The sequence below is a fragment of the Manis pentadactyla genome, chromosome 6 (assembly GCF_030020395.1).
Source record: "Manis pentadactyla isolate mManPen7 chromosome 6, mManPen7.hap1, whole genome shotgun sequence".
In the NCBI taxonomy this organism is placed as follows: Eukaryota; Metazoa; Chordata; class Mammalia; order Pholidota; family Manidae; genus Manis; species Manis pentadactyla.
In genome coordinates, this window is record NC_080024.1 from 135,327,916 (window position 1) to 135,349,417 (window position 21,502).

The window sequence follows — 21,502 nt, forward strand, 5'->3', positions numbered from 1 at the left end:
AAGATAATTAAAAATAAGAACAAGTCTTCATATATAGGAATTATGCTAATAACTCATCATCAGAAGACCATCTCAGAGTCATTTCTCAGTTGTGGTCATGGATATGCACTGGAACATCCACACTCCCTCACCCTTTCACCCACGCAGGTGTGGCAGACACACTAAACCCACATCTGTAAGCTGGCGGGCAAGGATTACGGGTGCTTTCTGTTTCAGGAATGTGGTCATCATGAAATTGAAGCCCACTGGCGTAGGTGGGCGGAGTTGAAAAGCCTGACCTTGGTCTCACCAGCCCAATGCTCTCATCAGCCTCACTGAAGTATTAGCCTGACTGCCATAGTAACCGACAGACAAATACCAGGACACCTTTTCCTGGGGGAAAAAAACAGGCCCATACATTCTTCTGTCTCTGGGTATTTGCTCCTGCTGCCAACTTTCTGGAGATGCTCGTTTCATCTCCTCGACCTTCTGGCAAAATCCTCCTCCACCATTCATTTAAGTGTGACCCTTCTCTGAGGCTTTCCCCAATTGTTTTGGGCACATCTTGGCACTTTACTTTCTGGTTCCCATTGTGCCTTGTGCTTACTGCAAACACACAACAAAATGTATTTGTAAATGTCTTTATTTCTGTCTCCCCTCTCAATCATAACCTCTTTAGGGGCAGATCCTGAATTTTTATTTTTGTTTCCCTAGCACCCAGCACAATGCCTGGTCTTAAGAAAACACAGTTTTTAATGATTCACTACAGGAAAACTGACTAAATTTAATGTTCCATATTCAATGAGCCACCAGTTATTGTGTTTATGGGAGTTTCAATGCATTTATACTATACTGACAATCACACTTTAGGCTGGGCTGGGATTCAGAGTCATAACCATAAACATAAAATTACTTCCTTCCTTAGGAGTGAGTAAAGGTCTATAGATTACTGGTATTAGGAACTTGCTCAATAATTCTTCTCTAAGGCCTTAACTGGTAATTTTTTTTAATCTTAAAGGAATCCCACAATTTGTCCACTTTGCAGAAGCACAAAAGATGCAGTCGTTTGAATCACCTCCACCTGCACCTGCAACCAACCAAAAACTTACTATTTTCTTTCCATGGAACAGAGAACTGGAATAATGTGATTAACCCTCAGAGTTGGCCATACTGAAATAGCCATTGAGACCTTAGTAGCTATCGATTCATTCTATGAATTACATTATTTTGGATTAAAATTAGCAACCGTTTACCAACCTCTAGAACCAGGTGCCTTATGAAAGGCTTCATATCCTTTTTAAGATAAACATTATAACTGCTGGATACTGGAAATGGGCAAGATGGGATGAAAGAGATCAAGAAAGAAAGAGGGGAAAAGTTTATTGCAGATAAAAAGACCAAAGAGCTTTTTTGTGACCAATCACAGGAGAAAACAGGAATATATAAGAAAACTGTCCATCTCATGATAGAAGGGACATAGGTACTTATTTATTCAGCAGCTGAATAAATAGTTATTAGTTAATTCTTCTTATCTCTACTTAGCATGTAATCTGTAAGATAACTAACCAATGGCTACTCACCAAGGAGTTTATAATCTAGTTGAAAATTTAAGATATAAACATAATAAACATTAAATGACAAGAAAATCTAAATAATTCCATATATTACTATACTAACTGACCAAATAATAAATCCATGACAACAAAAGGTACAAGAAGAGGAACAGAGAGAATACTGTGTACCACAAAGAGGAAAAAATACCAGGAGGAAAATATTAAGTAGATACTGAGTTGTATCACCTCAAAAGACATGTGGAAGTCCTAACCGCCCCATACGTCCAGATGTCACCTATTTCGAAATGATGTTGTTACAGACATAATAGTTAAGATGTGGTTGTACTGGAATAGGGTAGACACTAATGACTGTGTCCTTACAAAAAAAGACACTGAGACAGAAACACATACAGGGAAAAGACAACCATGTGATGACAGCAGCAGAGACTGAAGTGATGCATCTACAAGCCAAGGACCCAAGGATGCCAGCAAACACCAGAATCAAGGAGGAAGGAAGGATCCTCCCCTACGGCTTTCAGAGGAAGCATGGTCTTGCCAACATCTTGATTTTGGACTTCTACCCTCCCGAACTGACAGACAATAAATTTCCAATTGTTTTAAGCTCCTAGTTTGTGGCACTTTGGTAGAACAGTCCTAGGAAACTAATAGAGTGGGCAAGATGTGTCCATTCAGATGGAACTATATGACTATGACTGAAAGACCAGGGAGAGTAAATCCCAGGGCAAAATTCCTCTAAAAACCAAAGTCAGTCAAAGGGAGAAATAAAGTTTAAAATCTGTTTATTGCTCACAAACTCCAACCCAGGCCCTTCTCCCTTTCCGGCTCCAGCAGAAGCAAAACCGGCCCTCTCCCTCACCTCTCAGGTATAGATAAGCCCTCCGTTGCCCAGATAATTACCCACTGATGTGGAGATGAACTTCTCTTCCCCACCTGAGGAATGATGCAAATGCACTAAAGCCATACTTCTCTCCACCACTGAATGCCTATTGATATGCAGATGTACTAAAGCCAGGAGAGAGATTCTGGAAATGTTACAATTTTACTCACAATGACAGAGTACAGTCTTCATGACCCATTCCCTGTGGGCTCAGTAGAGTCTGCTCTCCTCCAGGCTAAGGCAAGTGACTAGATGATGGGCAGACAGAGGTTGGCAGCTGAGGTTAGAACAGCAGCAGCGGATGGGCCTTTCTGCTCATTTCAATATCACCATCCCTTAAAATGGAGGACTCAAAACAGGAAGAAAAAGATCTAGTTGTTCTCAACCATTATCCTGCTACCAGAATACTGACAAAATGACTCTAAACACACTCCTGTTCCAAGGAACTGAGTCTACCTGCTCTCTTTTCTACCCACTCTAGAAGGCATACAGGCAATGCAAGAGTATTGAAGGAATGTTTACAGGTTTACCCTGAATGCATTCTAACATATTATAGAAGAAACAATTACTTCATCATTAGAAACAAACTACCTGCAAGATATCTCATACCTCCTTAAAGATTTCTCAGACCTGCTAATTAAAGAAGCTCTCCAGTCACTATCGCCTCATACAACCTTCATTTCTACCCATCTCAAAGCCTCTACTTCGTTTACTTGCCTATTATCTGTGTTCCTACTCTGCAACCCCCAGCATGTCTAATCTAGTGGGAAGAGGAGGAGAATAATTAAAGCTCAGCATAACATTAAAAATGCCACAAATACATGGCAACAGGTAGGATGACCATTGCCAGTGGGGAGGGGAGACCCAAAACCTAAGTGGGAAAACAAGAAAAAAAAGGGTCTCAGAGGTGACACTTAAAGTGGTTGACACCTGAAAGATGAACAGGAGAAATAAATAAAAATATAATTTCTGATTTGGTGATACTCCTTAAGAACAGTAATAGAACAAAGCAGAATCAGAAGAAATTTTTTAAAAAGATTCCTCCAAACTCTACCTTCACATTCAAATCACAGATTTTAAGTATTCCTGATCTCTTCTTAGAGTATTTCAGTAGTTTACAAAAACAGATGACAAAACTTAGAACAATATAAATAAAGGAACAAAGGGCCCTAATTGTTTCTAAAATGGCAAGACTTACTCATGGGGTCTATCAAAATTTGCTGCACAAGTTTATTCTCTGTATAAGGGGAATAACTTTTCCTTCATACCTCAACTGTGTACAGGTGTTGACTTATTTTAAATCCAAGTGACTCTAAATGTTTTCAGCATCATTCTTCACTTTAAAAAATAGTTTTGATACTTATAAGCAATCTATCATTTCAACATTAAATTAATTTATAAGGTAAAAATGAGGCTTTAATAATTTGTGGTTGAGGCTTCTGTGTTTCAGATGGTAATCACCTGAAGGCGGATCACCACCAGAGAAGAAATTTGGAGGAGAAAGGAATTGGAAAGGGAGAGGATGTTCATGGCCTCCTTGGGTTATAAGGTTGAAGCTCAGAGGTACAACTAGCGGGAGCAATGTTTCACAATGTCCCTGTACATGTGGTGGTTAGGTCAATCTCTCACAAAAAAGGAAGGCAAGGAGTTAAAACATTTGCCAATTTTGACATTTCTTTCATCCATTGAAAATTCTAGTGTGGTAAATGAGGACGTTGTTGGTGAAAGACTCATCTTCACAAATTCATTAAAAGAAAACTCTTGTCACTATGGGTTAGGCAGAGTTCTTACATAGGTGTCAAAAGCATGATTTATAAAACAAAAAAACTGATAAATTGAACTTCATCAAAATAAAAAATTTCTGCTCTTTGAAAGATGCTAAGAGATGAATATTTAATTCAAGATTTATCTTTGCAAAACACCTGTAAAAGGACTTGTATCCAAAATACTTGAAGAGCCCTCAGAAGTCTAAAACTTAAAACCCCAACAACCCAATATACAAAGGGCAAGAAGCGTGAACAGACATTCACCAAAGTTATACGACTGGCAAAAAAAACACCCGAAAATATGCTCAACATTATTAGTCATTAAAGAAACATAAGTTAAAAGCACAATGAGATACCATTACATATTTATTGGAATGGCTTTTATAAAAAGGCAATACTAACTGTTGGGGAGGCTGTGGAATAACTGGAACTCTCACACATTGCTGACAGGAATGCAAAATGGTACAGTCACTTCAAAAAAGAGTTTGGCAGTTTCTTTTAAACTTAACCGTACATTTACCATACGACCCCAAAACACCATTCCTAGACCCAACAGAAATGAAAATTTACATTTCCACAAAATTCTCTGTACAAATACATATAGCAATTTCATACATAATTAACCCAAAATGAAAACAATCCAAATGTTCTTCAAAATGTATGGACTGTTACTCAGTAAAAAGGAACAATACAATAATACATGTAGATCTCCATACTATAAAGACTACACACTGTATAATTTCATTTACATATCAATCTGGAAAAGAAAGAACTATAGGAATGGAATGGGGCTTGGGTGGCTTCGAAGGGTATGACTACAGAGCTGCAGGGGAAATCACTCGGGAGATGAACTTTTCTCTCTTGATTTTGGTGGCAGACACAGACTATATGCATTTGTCAACTCAAAGAACTATACACAAAAAAAGGGGACACTTTCTGTATATAGTGAAACAAAAATTCTAATTGTTCTAAAAATGAAAAACAATTACCCTTGGGGAAACAGCAGCCAATGCTAGTCCATTACATTCAAGGGAAGAAGATAGTAAGAACATAAATTTCAAGCTCAGTTCTACACACCCGGTTCAGGAACAGAACATGTGCCTTAGTAAAAATCTTTAACAACAAGCCCTTTATTATCTCTGCATTCTTAAAGTTTCTTATTACATGTCATCATCAAAACTTTCCTTCTGTTCAAAACAGTCCTACTATCATACAACTTGAACAAAACCAAGTGTTTACTGCAATGACAGAAACCTAACATCTCACTAAAAATGAACTACTCTTAAGTTATATAAGTTATCAAAAAAAGCTTACCACACACTAAGTACTACAGCAATGGCTCTTTCCACATCAATTTGTGTATCAGCCCAAAACAAACAAAAGGCTTATGAGAGAAGAATTACTTCTTGAAGTCTTAATGGAAGTCAGAGGAAATAGTCAATATTTCCTAGTCAAACACTAAATATTTAATTCAAAACACTCAGTATACTTGGTTTGGTAGCCTGAGACATATGCCTTATAATTAATAAAACAGATTTTCTCCAGAAGAATCTATATTCTATCTATTAACAGATAAAATGCTATAGAAGGCAGAGAACAAGAGAGAATAACAGAACTGAGTAGAATAACTCAATAACCTGTACGTAGATATAAACGTTTCTACACTAAAAGCACATAAGAAAATACAGAGTTTAAATAACCCAAGTGACCCATTAGTTATTTAAAAAAGCAGACAAAAAAAACTTACTGATGCTATAGGAATGCTATTATTCTAATGTATGATATCCATCTTTTAGATAGACTACCTTAGAATAACACACTGTCTTTAGATAGGTTCAACGAACTTTAAGGTCAGCCTCATTATTTCAATCATTTAAAGACATGTTTTCTAATGTTTCCTTTAGATGTGTATTCACGTAGACATAAACATTTGCATCTATGTAAAACAATGGCACCCTTTCTTCAAATGAAATGGGATGTGAAGGTGCAACATGTAAACCAGATACTAGCAGCAGAGAGCTGCTCTGGGAGGAAGGAGTAAGGCACCCTGAAGAGCCATGGCTGCTCATGTTTCCACCATCAAAGAAGAGATCTATAGGTGAGCAAAAGACAAAACATCAGGGCATAAAATCTTGGATATGAGAGGGACCTTACTTTACTTAACTTTCTATGAATGTTTTCTGTGGCACCTCCAAAGTTATGCAGCCACTTCTGATCAGCTGTTACCTTAGTCCATTCCCAGGTTAAGCTGAAACCTAGCTCATAGTTACCCTGTTCTATGTGAAAGACACTGAAATATATGAAACAGCTACCACACTCCTTTTAGTTACTAGCATGAGCATCCCACTTTGAAAAACAGATCAGGGTGGGCTAAATCTACTTGTGCCTGGTTTCTCTGAGTTAGTGGCAGCCTAGATTCAACTCTGATGACATAAACAGCCATTAAAATGCCTCGTATTATACTAGCACATTCAAAGCTGAAAAATTACCAGAATCCCAGTCAAAAGTCTTAATACAGATTGTAGTACTAACTAGTCTGGAAGAGGGCCATTATCAGTAAAACTGATGGTGTCCATATCTGACTTTACTTCAGCTCACAGGAAAAGTACAGAAATTGCAGACCAGAGAACTTCAGAAGTAAACATTCATTGATATAAGTAAAAAACAAGTTATTCTTCCATAATCATAGGCAGTTCTATATATTTTCCTAAATTCTCCTTCCTTGCCAAGCCATTGATTTTTTTTTCTAGTCACACATAATGGGTTTCCTCTCTCCTGCCCTCTGCCCATTGAAATGTTATTCATCCTTTAAGATCTTGATTAAATGCCACATACTTCATGACTCTTCCCTTCTGCCCTAGGTTACCACTACCCTCCTCTTCCTTCTATGTTCCTATAACACTTCGTACCATTTATCACAATTTATCACTGTAATCTATTACAGCTGGCCATACAGAAATTCTAAGTTGAAATAATTTATTCCTAAACTGTACTTTCACATTTTTTTCCAGTAGATACAGATATTCGGATGCTATAGGAATAAAGGACCAGTATAATGTAAAAATGGATGGACTGCTTATATATGGTAAGGGTTTCTAGTTGGAATTCAGTACAATTTCCAAGAATGCACTTTTCATAGGACAGTGGGATTTAAAAAAAAAATCCACTGTAGCTTTATGAAATAGCACACTTCAAATGCTATGAGCTGTAACATTTTTATTCAATCAAAAAAAATTTACTAAAACCTATTCTGTAGAAACAGCATTAGGTAAGCAAGAAAACAAGAATAAGTCAAGACCAATGCTCTTCTTCGGTAGAGACTTTGTGCTTGCGTGTCAAGTTATGCTGCTTATTTAAGGATTTTTCTTCAGCTTGCCCACAAGGGTCTTTAACTTGCCCAGGAAGCCGTTGCTGCCACACAGTATGGTAGTTGTGCTGTTATAACCTCTAATTTCTTGTTTTCCAATGATTAGAAAAATGCACCTGGTGGGGCAAGGGCTGTCAGTTGTCCCACAGCGATCCAGTTCTATACTAACAGATTATTTTTTAGCAGGGTTCACGGCTGCAGTGAATACAAACTATATTTCTCAGCTTCCACTGCTGTGAAATGTGGTCCCATCACTAAGTTCTGGCTTACTAGATGTAAGTATCTCATGGAGCTTCTGGGACTCTTCCTTAAGAGTCGCCTGCTGCCTTCTGTTCTGTCTCCTCTATCCTGTGGCTTGAACTGAGATGCTGACTGGGACAACCATAACAAGGAAGATCAGACCCAAGGGATGGTGGAGGTGTACTGAAAGGCATTTGCTCAAAGATGTCCATGTCCTCGTCCCTGGAACCGGTGAATATGCTACAAGTTAAAGAGGAATTTGCTATTGCTAAATGGCAACAGAGTCCTAAGTGAAATACTATTTCAAGTTGTGAATACTTCATATACATACATACATGACATGACAACAGTTAGACAGCCTTTTAATAAGGCTTATTTTCACTTTCTCAGTTCCAACAGAGAGATCGTGTGGTTTAAACTTTCTAACACTTATATGTGGCTCAATTTTAAGAGTCTTAAAAAAAAAAATGGCATAAGACCAGCATCTAGACCAGTCACAGTTAGTAATTATGGGATGCGAAAGGGTCAATACACCAGCAAAACAGGTGCAAATGACGGTAGGAAAAGAAAAGCACAATTTGAAGTGAGTACTATATATCACTATAAAAGAAAAACAATACTTTTGGCTTGATAAAATACCTAAAATCTAATAATCACAAAATACCACATTTAATAATTGCAATACAAAAATACACTACAAAATCTTCATACTTCCTCTTTTCTTCATGAAGGCAAAGATTACTGCAAAAGAAATTAAAGTTAATTCAATCTTCATTTTAACAGGAAACATTTGATTTCTAGATATATAAGGAATAAAAAATTTGGGTAAAATACTTGACAGTTACAAAAATCTTTTTTTCTGGAATGTTTTATTTATATTTAGGTGTCACTTTTGGATAATCTAAAAATGAAAAACTTCTTTTAAAACTTATCACAAAAGACTTTTACTTCTCCCTTTATGTGATGGTAGCCAGAGAAATGTCCATGAATATATAAATGAAAAAAATGTATAAACAACAATTCTCAGTCATGTTACTTGTATCCAGAATGGCTTCAATCTGATCAAGTATACCCCACTTTGAGAGCCACCATGTGGAAAAAGGAAATTGCTTTGTAAGTGGTGAGACTCAAGGAGGGAAACAGGCAGGAATGAATTCTAAGGGCTAACTAACAATAAATAAGAAATGAAAACAAAGCCTTTTAAAAATAGTGACATACATAAATGGGAAAATGTGAACTGCCTGCCCCCAAAGGCACCTATGTAGGGACTGGGCATGAAGAACTCCCTGCCTCTGAGGTGGTGGATGACCACAGCGTACATGGAGCAGGGTCAGATTAGTGCCAGCAGGCTTCCCTTTGTATCTCTTAGCAAGGTGAACTGAGATCAGTGATCACCACCCATTTCGATCTTGCTCTCCCCATAAAGGCTCTGAACAACTTTCCCTGCTACTTAATGAAGCACAAGTCACACATGAGATTTGGGAGTAGAAGACTTAGATTTGCTTCCTTGAAGAGAACAATTCCCCTGCAGCTCCTCACTCAGGATCTCTCTGTGCTAAATTTTATCCAGAAAATTACCTTGAGTGTTACATGCCAAGATATTAGTCGAATGATTACCTGGAAGTAGGCACTATGGTTGTCTTTAAGCTTGTCTATATTTCTGTAATGAGTTTGGGTTGCTTTTGTCCTTTAAATGAGCAATCTTTGCATAATCATTTACTCTACAAATATTATTCATGTGCCAGGGATCACTTTAAGGGACAGTACCAAAGGGTCAAGCTACAAACAAATGCTTATGAAAGATTTTTATGTTTATGAATCATGAATAATAACAGTCACTCAGAATCAAGTCCACCATGTTTTCCCCATGCTCCATACTTGGAGAGAAGGAGTTGGCACTTAAATGTGCTAAATATTGTTATAAATACCATATTTTTACTTATTTAATCCTCACAATAACCCTAAAAAACAGGAACAATTATTATCCACATTTTACAGATGAGAAAATGTACACACACACAGACTAGGTAATATGCCCAAGATCACACAGCCAGCAAGAGGCAGAGGTGGATCTCACTCCAGTGTGCACCATGAACCACTAGGATACACTGTCTTTCATGCATGCACAAGGATTTTCTTTCTAGAACTGTGCATACATGCAAACAATTTAAATATCCAAATATATGGCATTATCAATTTTATTGGATACATACAATATTTTGAAGCCATCATGTAACAGAAATCTCTCAATAAAGGAGATATACACACACACATATATGAAAATGCTTATAAAACTCTATATATGCTATAGCTTGTTCTTATGAAAACATAAACATATGTACGAGCAAAAAATTATCTGGAGTGTTACATGCCAAGATATTAGTCAAAGGATTACCTGAAAGTAGGCCCTACGGTTGTCTTTAAGCTTGTCTGTATTTCTGTAATGAGTTTGTGTTGCTTTTGTCCTTTAACTGAGTAATCTTTGCATAATCATTTACTCTACAAATATTGTTTATGTGCCAGGTATTGTTATAAGTACTTGGGATATATTTGTGAACAATACGAAGATCCCTGTCCCTTTGGGGCTTACATGGTAAGAGAAAAGAAACATATACAGTGAAAAGAGTTTCTGTGCTTAAAGCCCATAACTGTTTTCATCATTTTATCGTGTGTCCTGCCAGAGTTTTTAACATGTAAACCAGGGCAAATGCAAATATTTATTATTTCCCCGCATATATATACTAATCAGATACCCCACCTATTGTCCATACTTGCTTTTTTCTCATAATGTGTCCCAGAGAGCCTTCTTTCGGTACCCTTACTCATTTTTATAGCTCAGTGTGTATTTTTTTGAATAAGTCTCATTTGATGGATACTTGAGTTGTTTCTAACCTTTTGCTGTTATAAAAAAGAACTGCCAAAATGAACTTGTATACTGTCATTTTTCATAAATGCCAGTATGACTGCTGGGTCAAAAAATGATGTATTTGGAATTGGGTCAGATATTACCACACTGTTCTTTATTGGAGCTGTGTCAATATACACTCCCACTGGCAAAGTCTGAGTTTGTCTGTTTCCCCCATAACTCTGCAGAATTTTCTAAGCTGATAGCTGAAAAATGGCATCTCAGTTTTAAATTACATTTTTATTAGAATGTAATTGAGCATTTAAAAATATATTTAAGGGCTATTTGATACCCTTTTATGAACCTTAAAAACTCTGAACTTTGTGAATACATCATCTTTAGGCAAATTGGTTACTATCTTCAGGGTGTCTACAGGTAACTACTGGTTTGGCTTGAATTCAATTAGGAAATTTTTCTTTTGAGAAAATGTCAGGCAAGTAAATAGCCAGGATTAAGCTATGAGGACAATAACTGTGTCTTATTAATTCCCCTAAGCTTAGCACAGGACCAGGTGGATGTTAGGCGTTCCAATAAAATGCTTTAAAGAAGAAAAAGGGCACTGAAACAATGTGTTCTTTCAAAGTTTATAGCACAACAGCACCACCAAGGGGAGCTTTAGCTAAAGCATCCCCCCCCATCAAACTTACTCCAGCCACCTCTCTAAGCCACAGCAGACACATATTCAAATTGGAGATAGGGTGACAGCTATGTAAATGCCATTTCCAAACAACCTTTGAGCTCCACCTTCCAAATTTAATGCTGCCCCAACCTTTCTTGTAAAGAACCTCTGGGGGTCACCATTGACAATAACACTATCAGAGTGACATCCAGTCAGTCACAGTGCCACAGGGTCACACAGCTCTCTACATTTTCTCAGCCAAAAGACAAGATCTGGCCAAAATCAACCACTCTGTGGCCAATAAGTGCAGCAACACAAACATCCATGGAACAGGAACTCTTCCCACTTGTCATAAGACACCATGCTGGGAAGTAGGCATTTCCTTCTGAACAAAAGTAAATGCATACAGGGAAAAATCAGGGGAAAGAACTTTTATATCAAATGCAAATTAAACAAAAGAAAGAAAAATACAAAGATAGCATTTGAATGAATTCACTCTAATTTTCTATTCTTAACAGAAATCTAGACATTTGTCTTAAGCCTAGAATTTAAGAAAGACAGTCATCACTCATTTCACCCCAGCTACTCTGGGTAATAATTTATGATAGTCTGTGACAGCTAGTATTCAAAGGTGGCCACAAATGAACCAAGCCTCTCCAGTTTCTGTGCTTTTGTGGTCCCCTCCTCTTGAATCTGGCCTGGTCCTGTGGCCTGCTTTTGATCAATAAAATGTGAAAGTGATGCTCTGGGCTAGCTAAGCTAGTCCTAAGAAACCTTTTGGTTTCTGTCATTCTTGGGAGCATCCCTCTTGGGAAGTTGGGAGAAGGCTAAGCATCATCAACAGGGCACATAGAAAAGAATGAGGTGCTCCAGGGAACGTCTCCAACAGACCTCCTTGCTGACAGCTGGCATCAATTGCCAGCCACAAGACTGGCTCACACTGGACATTCAACCTGGCTGCCGCCTGACTGAAGCACGGAAGAGATTTCAAGTAAGTTATCACTCAGCTCAGCAATCGATCCACACCACTGAGAGTGAATTATAAGTTGTTCTAAGCCACTAAGTTTTGGGGTTTTTTACACAGCAACAGACAACCAGAACAAATTCATTTTATAGCCACACCCAGGCAAGATGAGCAATAGACTTTTAAGGTGATTAGTACAATAACAGTTCCATCTTACGACTTTCAAAGACAGAGACCATGTGCTCTTATTGGAAATAAACATGATTTATATATTCTGTATATCTCCTTTCTCTTCCAGCCCCTGATAATTATGTTCTCAATAAATAATTATTAAATGGAAGCATGAATAATACAAACATAGCTAACATTGATTATATTGATGGAAGGAAGTAACAGTATAATTAATTCAGAAATAGAAGATATTTAAAAGTATGTACGTTGAACTTTGTAACACACACACCCTCACACTCACTCTATCCCATCTTCTGAAATGTCATTAGAGTAGTGATTCATAAACTTATTTCAGAGACCCTTTAGACTCTTAAAAAATTGAGGATCCCAGGAGCTCAAAGTTGTCAGTAGTAAGTTTCTCTATCAGCTCATAGGTCTTTTGCTCCCTGTTAGTCTCTCTCTCCTGAAGCTTTCTTTACATGCTGGTTCTAGGGTTCCTTTCCACCAGAAGAGCAACCCCAATGGAAGAGAAAATCCCCTTGACAAAACTCCCAAGAAAAACTGAGGCGGGCTCTCACTGGTCCAGCCCAAATCATTCCAAGCCAATCACTTTGGCCAGTAAGGCGAGGTGCTGTTATAGATCAGGCCTGGGTCTGTTCCTGATCAGGTCTGGGTCACACCCACTCCCAAATGCTGGGGATAGAGTCTTCCCGAACAACATGGACTAAGGGTGGAGAATGGCTGGCTCCCCAAAAGAAACCCGGGTGCCATAACCAGAGGAGGACAAAACAGATGCTGGACAAAATAAAGAAACAAGGTTTAAAAAAAAAAAAGTTGAGGATCCCAAAGAACTTTTTATATGTGGGTTATACCTATACACATTAACTATAATAGAAATAAAACCGAGAGAAATCTAACACTTATTCATTCACACATTACAGTGAACACATTACATGTTATCACAAATAATACTCAATAAAAAATAACTCCTTTGGGAAAAAATGTAGCATGATTTTCTATTTTCTGCAAATCTCTTCACTGTCTGGCTTAATAGAAAACAGATCCTCATTCCTGCTTAAATTAATTTGGTTTTAGTTGAAACATATGAAGAAAATGCAGCCTCATAATATATGTGCTTGGAAAAGGGAGGAGCACTTTAATGCCTTTACTTCTTAGATACTAAAATAAAATTTGAGTGGTAGTTTCTTAAAGATTAGTTAAAATTTGAAATCAGAAACCATAACAAAAAACACTGAGCCTATTGCATTAAGATCCATCGGTCTGTATTAATGGTACTTTCAGTGAATCTTTTTATCCATGCATAATTTTATACCTTCATGCTTTCATCATCTGAAAATAAATCTCTTCACTAAATTTTGCAGATTATCCAAATGTGGACACATTTCATCATACAGTATCCAAAAAAAATCCCACAATTATCATTACTGATTTCACCACCAAAGCCTTTAATTACTAGGAAGTTGTCATACTCAAGGTACCAATACAGGTTTTCTAAAATTATAATTTTTGCTTGTCAGTTCCAATTTCACCATTGGCAACCAACACTAGCAGTCGTTTCCTTTGAAGTGGCAGGGTCACTTCATTCACTCTCAAGAAAATGCCTGCCAAGTGTACACGACATTCAGTCCTTACCATAAAAATGGTAATCCATCAAAAAAGTGCCTAGTTTACCTCACAATTCAATCACACAAGTGCTCTTCCTCAACACAATCACTGTAGTTCTACGTGCAATGGAAGTGTTTTATGTCAGCTTCCAGCTTTATTACACAAAATATTTAAAAGGCATGTATTCAAGGGTGAAGATTTATTACAACTGATTGTATTTACTGTTTCATCAAGGACATTCTTAACTCAAAGTGGCCTTTTTTTTCCCCACTGAAAGTGTGTAGTTGTAGAACATAGTGAGTACTAGTAAGTTTAGTGCCACTCTCTTGGTTTATGCTAAGGTGCCAGCAGCTCTACCCCAATTTTGCTTTTACAACACCGGGGAAAATGTCAGCACAGTGAAAAACAGCATATGACTAAGGTCAGCTTGTCAGATACCTTTTGCAGCTGTTTGTATTTTAATATTTTTTTTATCACCTTCTTGTGTGAGTCAAGTTAGATGGTAAGTTTTATGAGTTGTTCTGTAAGTAGCTGAAATGGACCTACATTTATGCAAGTAAAATCTTACTAAGGTTTCTAAAGAAAGCTGAGGGTCAGAAAAGACGGAGCTAAGTGCTGCCCCCTTACCACCAATTTAACTCAAGCACCACCTCACTAGTGAAGGGTTGGCAATACTCAGGTAGGCCATCCGCTTTCTGCCTTGTTATGCTCTCATCAGCGCGCTATTGCAGGGCTCTGGAAGACACTTCCTATATGGAGGACATATAGGAAATATTTGATGGTTAAATGGTTAAATGATCCCTAAATACCAACCCGTGTTTTTTTTCAATCACAACCATATTATAAAATGCCCTTTGTGAAGAAAACATTATTAGAATCAGTTACTCTAGTTTCTCAAGACAGTGTATTTGTAATCCCAGTGATTTATAAAAAATTTAGTGATTCTAAATGGTAAATCCATAATGATGTGAAGGTCTTAAGATACATTATGTTACATCATTAGGTAGTAATTAAGTAATGACAGTTGGTTATAGTTCTGAACCCAGGTCTAATGCTTTCATGAAAATTTATTAAGCAAATAATATACAATGTCCTCATGTTTCAATATAATCTTGTTTGACTAATGGAAGTAAGAAAATAGGCACATCTGGCTGGAAAAACAGCACTAATAGGAATGTCATACTGAATTCCTACAGTTGTTTTTCTTAAACCTGTGGTTTAAGGCCTTCCTCAAACCCAAAAGGCCCTTCAGGTTTTTTTCAACCAGAGTTCCTAAGAAGGTGTAAATTTGGTTATCAATTAACTTCCCTACTATGCATTCAGAAAGGTATGGGCTATGTGCCATCATTGGGAAAACTGAGAAAATCATCACTCATCTCGTTCTCCATAGGGCTTGGCTCTCTCAGGGAAGCCTGCTGTAGTATCATGGTGTCTGAGACCCCACAATTCACTCTCAAGTCTACTCAGTGAGCAACTACCAAAAGACAGTTTTGCCAGTCTTGCTTTGACAGTGCACTGGAACGAGTCTGAGCTTTTAATCTGGACATACTTACCAGCTGTGTAACACCAATACCCCAAACTATAAAAGCCTCCAAACTTTTATGAGTCTTAAATGTAACAAGAGAGACAAGTGGTGACAAGAATGAATTGATTATAAAATGGATCTTATTTTTTAAATAAGACAGTTTTCACAAAATACAACCAAGGGAAAGAACCTGACATATTACCATGATGCACTTGAACCTATTACGTTGTGTAATATAAATTCATTCCAACAACAAACAAGTCATTCTGCTTCTTAATATTCTCTTGAATGTGTTTAGTTCATTGTCTTATTTGGTTCAGGAAAAAAATCAACCCATAAAAAATTCAGTGGAGACAGAAGTGACGAAGCCTGATGTGGTAAGCTAATACTAGAAAGTATTATTAAAAGCAAATTGTCTGCCTTTCTTTGATTCCATGGGCCACTCAAAAACCTCTGAATTTAACCAGAATAGAAGAACTAACCACTGGTTTAACCACATTCCCAGGGCAGGTGATGAGGCATATGAGACTCACCAATAAGGAGAATGCTTTACCAAGTCCCTTACAACCTGTGCCTTTGCAGTCTTCAGAAAAAAGCTGGGTGACTAAAATGTGTATCATTACATGTGCACAGCAGTAAAACAGCTTACATATACTGCCAGCTTGGGACCAGACAGACAAGATGAACAGCAGTGAATCTGGTTAAAATCTGAACAGCATGTGTTCAGTACTGGTGGTTCTTCATGCAAAGAATAAATTATGCATTGAAGAATTTTTAAGTTCTTAAATATGTGATTAGATTTTATCAAAAAACAAAACCCAAACACAGCCCTTATTAAATAGTACTACCCTTATTAAATAGTTTTAATTAAAAATCTAATCTATGTTTTGTATTATTTTATTCTCAAGAGCTTTGAAAGACCAGAAAACTTTCGATAATGTCTTACATTGTCATCAACTTCACTAACTTCCAGAAGCAGCAGGTGTCTGCAAAATGCAGCCAGAGAAGAATCAACTCACCTGCAGTTTCAGAATGGCGGGTGCCAGAACTAAGCTTGAAATCTCAGATGCCAGCCCATTTTCTGAGAACCAGTTACTAAGTTTTTATTAAAAGCCTACAGTGTGCCTACCGAGAGTTACTTTCTACAAAGTAATGCAAAAAAGCAAAAGACAAGTCTTTTACCTCCAGTAATTACTGCTCTGCTTAACCAACAAGATTTGCAACTTCAGGCCAGGCCAGTGTGTAACAAGTACCAGTACTGGCCAGGTCAAGACTCTGAAGTTCTCCCTCTCCAACACCCTCCTCTGAGAGAAGCCATACTGTCTACTACATAACTTTCTCCCTTTCTGCTCCCCGTTCCTGTCCCTGTAACTAGCCGCTGGGCCAGAAACTGACAGTGACCCAGGCATTGTTATGAAGAGATGAACAGGGCCAGTTACGGTCTTTCTCTTTGTAACCTGAGTAGGGAAAGAAGAAGCAACTCTGTTAGCAGCAGCTGGGTCTACAGGAAAAAGGCCGAGGAGCTGTATTTGGGGGGTTGCCAGCTGTATTGCAGGTTCAAGGTAAAACACAACAGAAGGACAGGACACTGAAAGCCCTACAGAGAGAAGAGGTGATACCGGGAACTGCCTCAACTTTTTTCTAGTTCCAGATCACATCTGTCCTGACAATAGGAGTGGTATCTGCGAAGAGCAGGGAACCCTAACAATTTAGTAAGGATGGAGCAGCATGAATATGTCACTATAAGTATTAATGGAAGATTAAGAGCAAATGGCAAGGGAGCAGATCATGCCACTCTAAGGCACAGTCCTTTAGTGTCGGCACTACTGACATACTGGACTCTTTGCTGTCCCGTGTAGTTCCACATCTTTAGCAATGCTCCTGGCCTCCACCCATGAGAAATCAGGAGCAACTTCCTACCCAGCTGCAGCAGAAACCTTACTGTAGACACTGCCAAGTGTCCCCAGGGACAAAATGACCCGCAGCTGGAAGCCACTGGTGTAAGGAGGCTGAATTTTAACCTGGCAAAGGAAGCCACTTCATGATTTCAAGCAAAGGGAGCAGTACGACTAGATATGCTTGTCAAATGGATGCAGCAGTACCAGGTCTACTATGGCGCGGAGGTAGGGAGGCAAAAGGACCAGGATTGATGACGACACAGCATGGGTGAACGTGTGAACGCACAAGCCAGAAGTGTAGTGCTGGAGAGAGAAAAGAGGGTGTGTGTAACTCAAGGGTAGAGTTTGACAGTTCAATACAGCATTTGAGGGAGAGGGAGAAATGGTGGAGAATTACTTGTAGGTTTCTGGCTTGGCAATTTAGGTGTCTGTGGTGAGGGCCATTACCCAGGACAGAGAATCTAAAAGGAAGAGCAGGTTTGAAAAGGAGTTCTGGTGTAAACTTAATAGAAGTTCAAGGTAAGTGGGGATATCCAGGTAGTGAGATTAGTAGAGTTAGTGGTCAGCCAGCCAACACTTACACCGCACAGGTTATAGGCCAGGCCCTTTACAAATACTATTTAACCCTTGATGTATCCACTGAGAAAGCAACTACTGTCACCCCATTGTTCGAGGGGGAACCTGCTGCATAGAGCAGTTTACTTCTCCAATATTCCACAGCTAGTAAGTTTTGAAACTGGGATCCTCAAACTCAATCTGTGCTCCTAGCCACGACACTTACTGCCTGCCTCAGGAAAAAAAGAGAAAGATCAGGACTGTAAATATAGATTTGGATGGTTTTCAGCATGTGAGTGCATAGCAAGTGAAGCCACAGGCACATATGTGAATTCCTGGGGAAAATGAGCAAAGAGAAGAAAAAAAAAAATGAAGGATGAAATACCGCAGAAAAATACCTGTTAAGTCAAAGGTAAAGGAGAAGCCAGAGAAAGCAGGGTGGGATCTTAAGAGCAGGATGTAAGTGATGTTATCTTTGTAAACCAACACAATCCCTTGCATATAATCTACTCTTTATAAATATTTTTGATTGAACTAGTAACTGTATAACTCCAAATAATGCTATCAAATATCCATAGCATATTCAAAAGATTGTATGGTTGAGCAAAACCCAAATTGTATGTTAATGATATTTTGAGAATACCCAGAGTTTGTGGAAGACACAATGTAATTAAATATGAAATAGCTTAGACACTGCATAAAATCACTCCTTACATTTATGTCCAGCTAAGAAGGTTGTTAAAAGCTTTAATCACATCCTACTTTCACAGAAATGAAACATATTCCTCTATTTTCCATTTTGTTGAAGATCACATGAAACACTGGCTTTTCTAAATTATTCCACTGACAGATACAAAATTGGTAGCCTCTTCCTCAAAGAGGACTTAGAAAACATGTATATGAAAACTGATTACTTCTCACTTGCAGGAATTACTGGAGCATCTGGTGAATCTCGAGTTGTACTGCTATAATAAATCTCCCGTGTATCTAAAAGAGTTTTTGTTATGCATTCCTTATCATACTTTACAATTCTATACTCTAAACACAAACATTTAGTAGAAAATGAGTTTCTTCATGATAGAAAATGCTGGCTGGCCCCCATTTCCAATTCAAGACAATTGTTTTCTAAGGGAACAGATCTTGATTTCCAATCTCCAACTCAAAGTGCTTTCCAAACTTTAATACGCACAAATCATTTGGGGATCTTTTTAAAATGAAGCTTCTGATTTAGCAGGTCTGAAACTGGGCCGACACTCTATTTCTAACAAGCTCACTCCTAAATGATGAGGATGCTCTGGTCCACACTGTCTACTCAGATGTGGCCCTCGGACCAGAAGCACTGGCAACACTTAGGAACTTGTTGAAACTGCATGTCCCTCAGGGTGACAAACGGAGCATACTAACATCATCTGCTGAAAGTGATGACTCTAGAAATCTGCATTAAATTACTTCTTTTAACACCCACTTACAATTCATTTGTTCACATTTTCTTTTTTGTTGTTACTGAAGATCAGACCTTTTCTCTTTATTCCCAAACTGTGGATCTAAGAGTTAAGCCCTCCACAAGAAGGTGCCAGCAAGGCTTCTCCCCTGTAAGCCCTTCAATGGTCCACAACATACCAATGGAGCTGGACCAGTTATTGCTCTCTCACCACACCCCTTCTTGTTTTGGTTTGGTTTGTAGTGGCTGGTGCTTTTTCCTATCAGGCCAATCTGTAGAGAATCTCTCAACTCACCTTGCCGTATTTCTCAATGAGATATGTACTCACCGTTCTCTGAACCAACACTCACCCTTACAGTATTCACCACATTTTGCTGTATATCATAAATGTTGGCCCTTGTCTTACCTTGGCTACTAAAGTATAAACTACTCATGGGCAGAAATTTTTATAATTTTGATATTCCTTGAATTAACACAGTTTATCACTAATATAATGCTAAATAAAATTCCATTAAAATGAAGTACTATTCCTTATTGATGATAAACCTGATCTAAACATCCCCAAATCACAAATCTAAATTACATTTCCTATTTCTGCAAATACTATTGGTTTTCCATTTTACCCACCACAGATAGAAAATTAGATACAGTGCTTTATTTGCATTTTTTCCAACTCTTTCACCTAGAAAACTTTTAGTCTTGCTTGATACATTCTACCTATCAGAACTTAAATTCTGAACCAGTTCATTTGGCATTTTCATGTTGAATAGGCCAAATATTCATACATCAGTTGAGGAAAATTAATCTCGCAATGAAATCTCCTCAAAGTTATAAAACTCTATATACACACAAAGAAAACCAGACCACAAAGCAGCACAGATATCATTAAATCTGTCATGCTGATATAAAGCATGGGGACAAAGGCTAATTTTTAGAAACTAAAGGCTCTTCAGAACACCTGGAAGAATCTGAGGTATGAGATGATGCAATGTTTACTTTTAAATCATGAAGTTAGTGTTAGCCCAAAGCCAGTCAACTGGACAATCTCTCAAGTACAAACTCAAAGCCAATATAATGTATTAAGACCAGACCAAAATTTCATAGTGCATCAATGGAAAATATCATCTGCTAAATTCTGAAAATAAAAAAGTTAATTCTGAGTGATTGTTAAAAATGAGCCTAGGTCAGTAACTGTCCCTAACGAATGGATGGAAAGAAGAGATCAGAGATAAAAAATGATACAGACTTGTGATCACCATCAATGACTAACACAAAAAAAACGAATCACCAGAACAGCACTGCCCAAAAGCAAGAATTAAAGGAAATGATTGGACTTCATTAACTTTCATAACCAATATTTTCCTTGAGAGCCACTAGGACAATATAAAGCATCCTATCTGAAGGCCAAAAAGTACCCACATATATTAAAAATCTATGTAAATGATATTCACTCATCATTTATTAATCAGCTTTCCTACAAAGATTATGTCTTTGGCAAAAGGGAAGAAAGTGATGGGAATTTGGGTGGTGTAGTGGCAGGGAGAATATTGCCTCCCCCCAACACCCCAAAATGCCCACCTCCTACTAATCTCCTAGACCTGTGACTATGTTACCTTAGACGGCAAAAGGGACTCTGCAACTGCGATTCAGCTAAGGACCTTGAGATGTGTAGATCATCCTGGGTTATTTGGGTGTGGACAAGGCAATCTCAAGATGCTCAAAGGGGAAGAGGGAACCAGAAGAGGATGTCAGAGTGATGAGATGTGAGAAAAACAATAACTTACTGTTGCTGGCTTTAAAAATGGTGGGAGAGACCCCAAGCCAAGAAAGTAGGCAGCTTTTAGCAGATGGAAAAGGCAAGACAACAGATACTCCTCCAAAGCCTCCAGAAAGGAATGCAGCCCTCCTGACATCTTGATTTTAGCCTAGTGAGACCTGTGTTGAACTTCTAAACTACAGTATTGTGTAAAAAATCTCTGTTGTTTTAAGCCACTA

At 38.0% G+C, this 21,502-nt stretch overlaps 1 protein-coding gene across 4 annotated transcripts in view; it reads right to left on the minus strand.

The window, feature by feature from the left end:
* The window catches only part of DYM (dymeclin), a 439,846-nt gene that overhangs the window by 196,613 nt on the left and 221,731 nt on the right, over positions 1-21,502 (minus strand). The window lies entirely within an intron of this gene.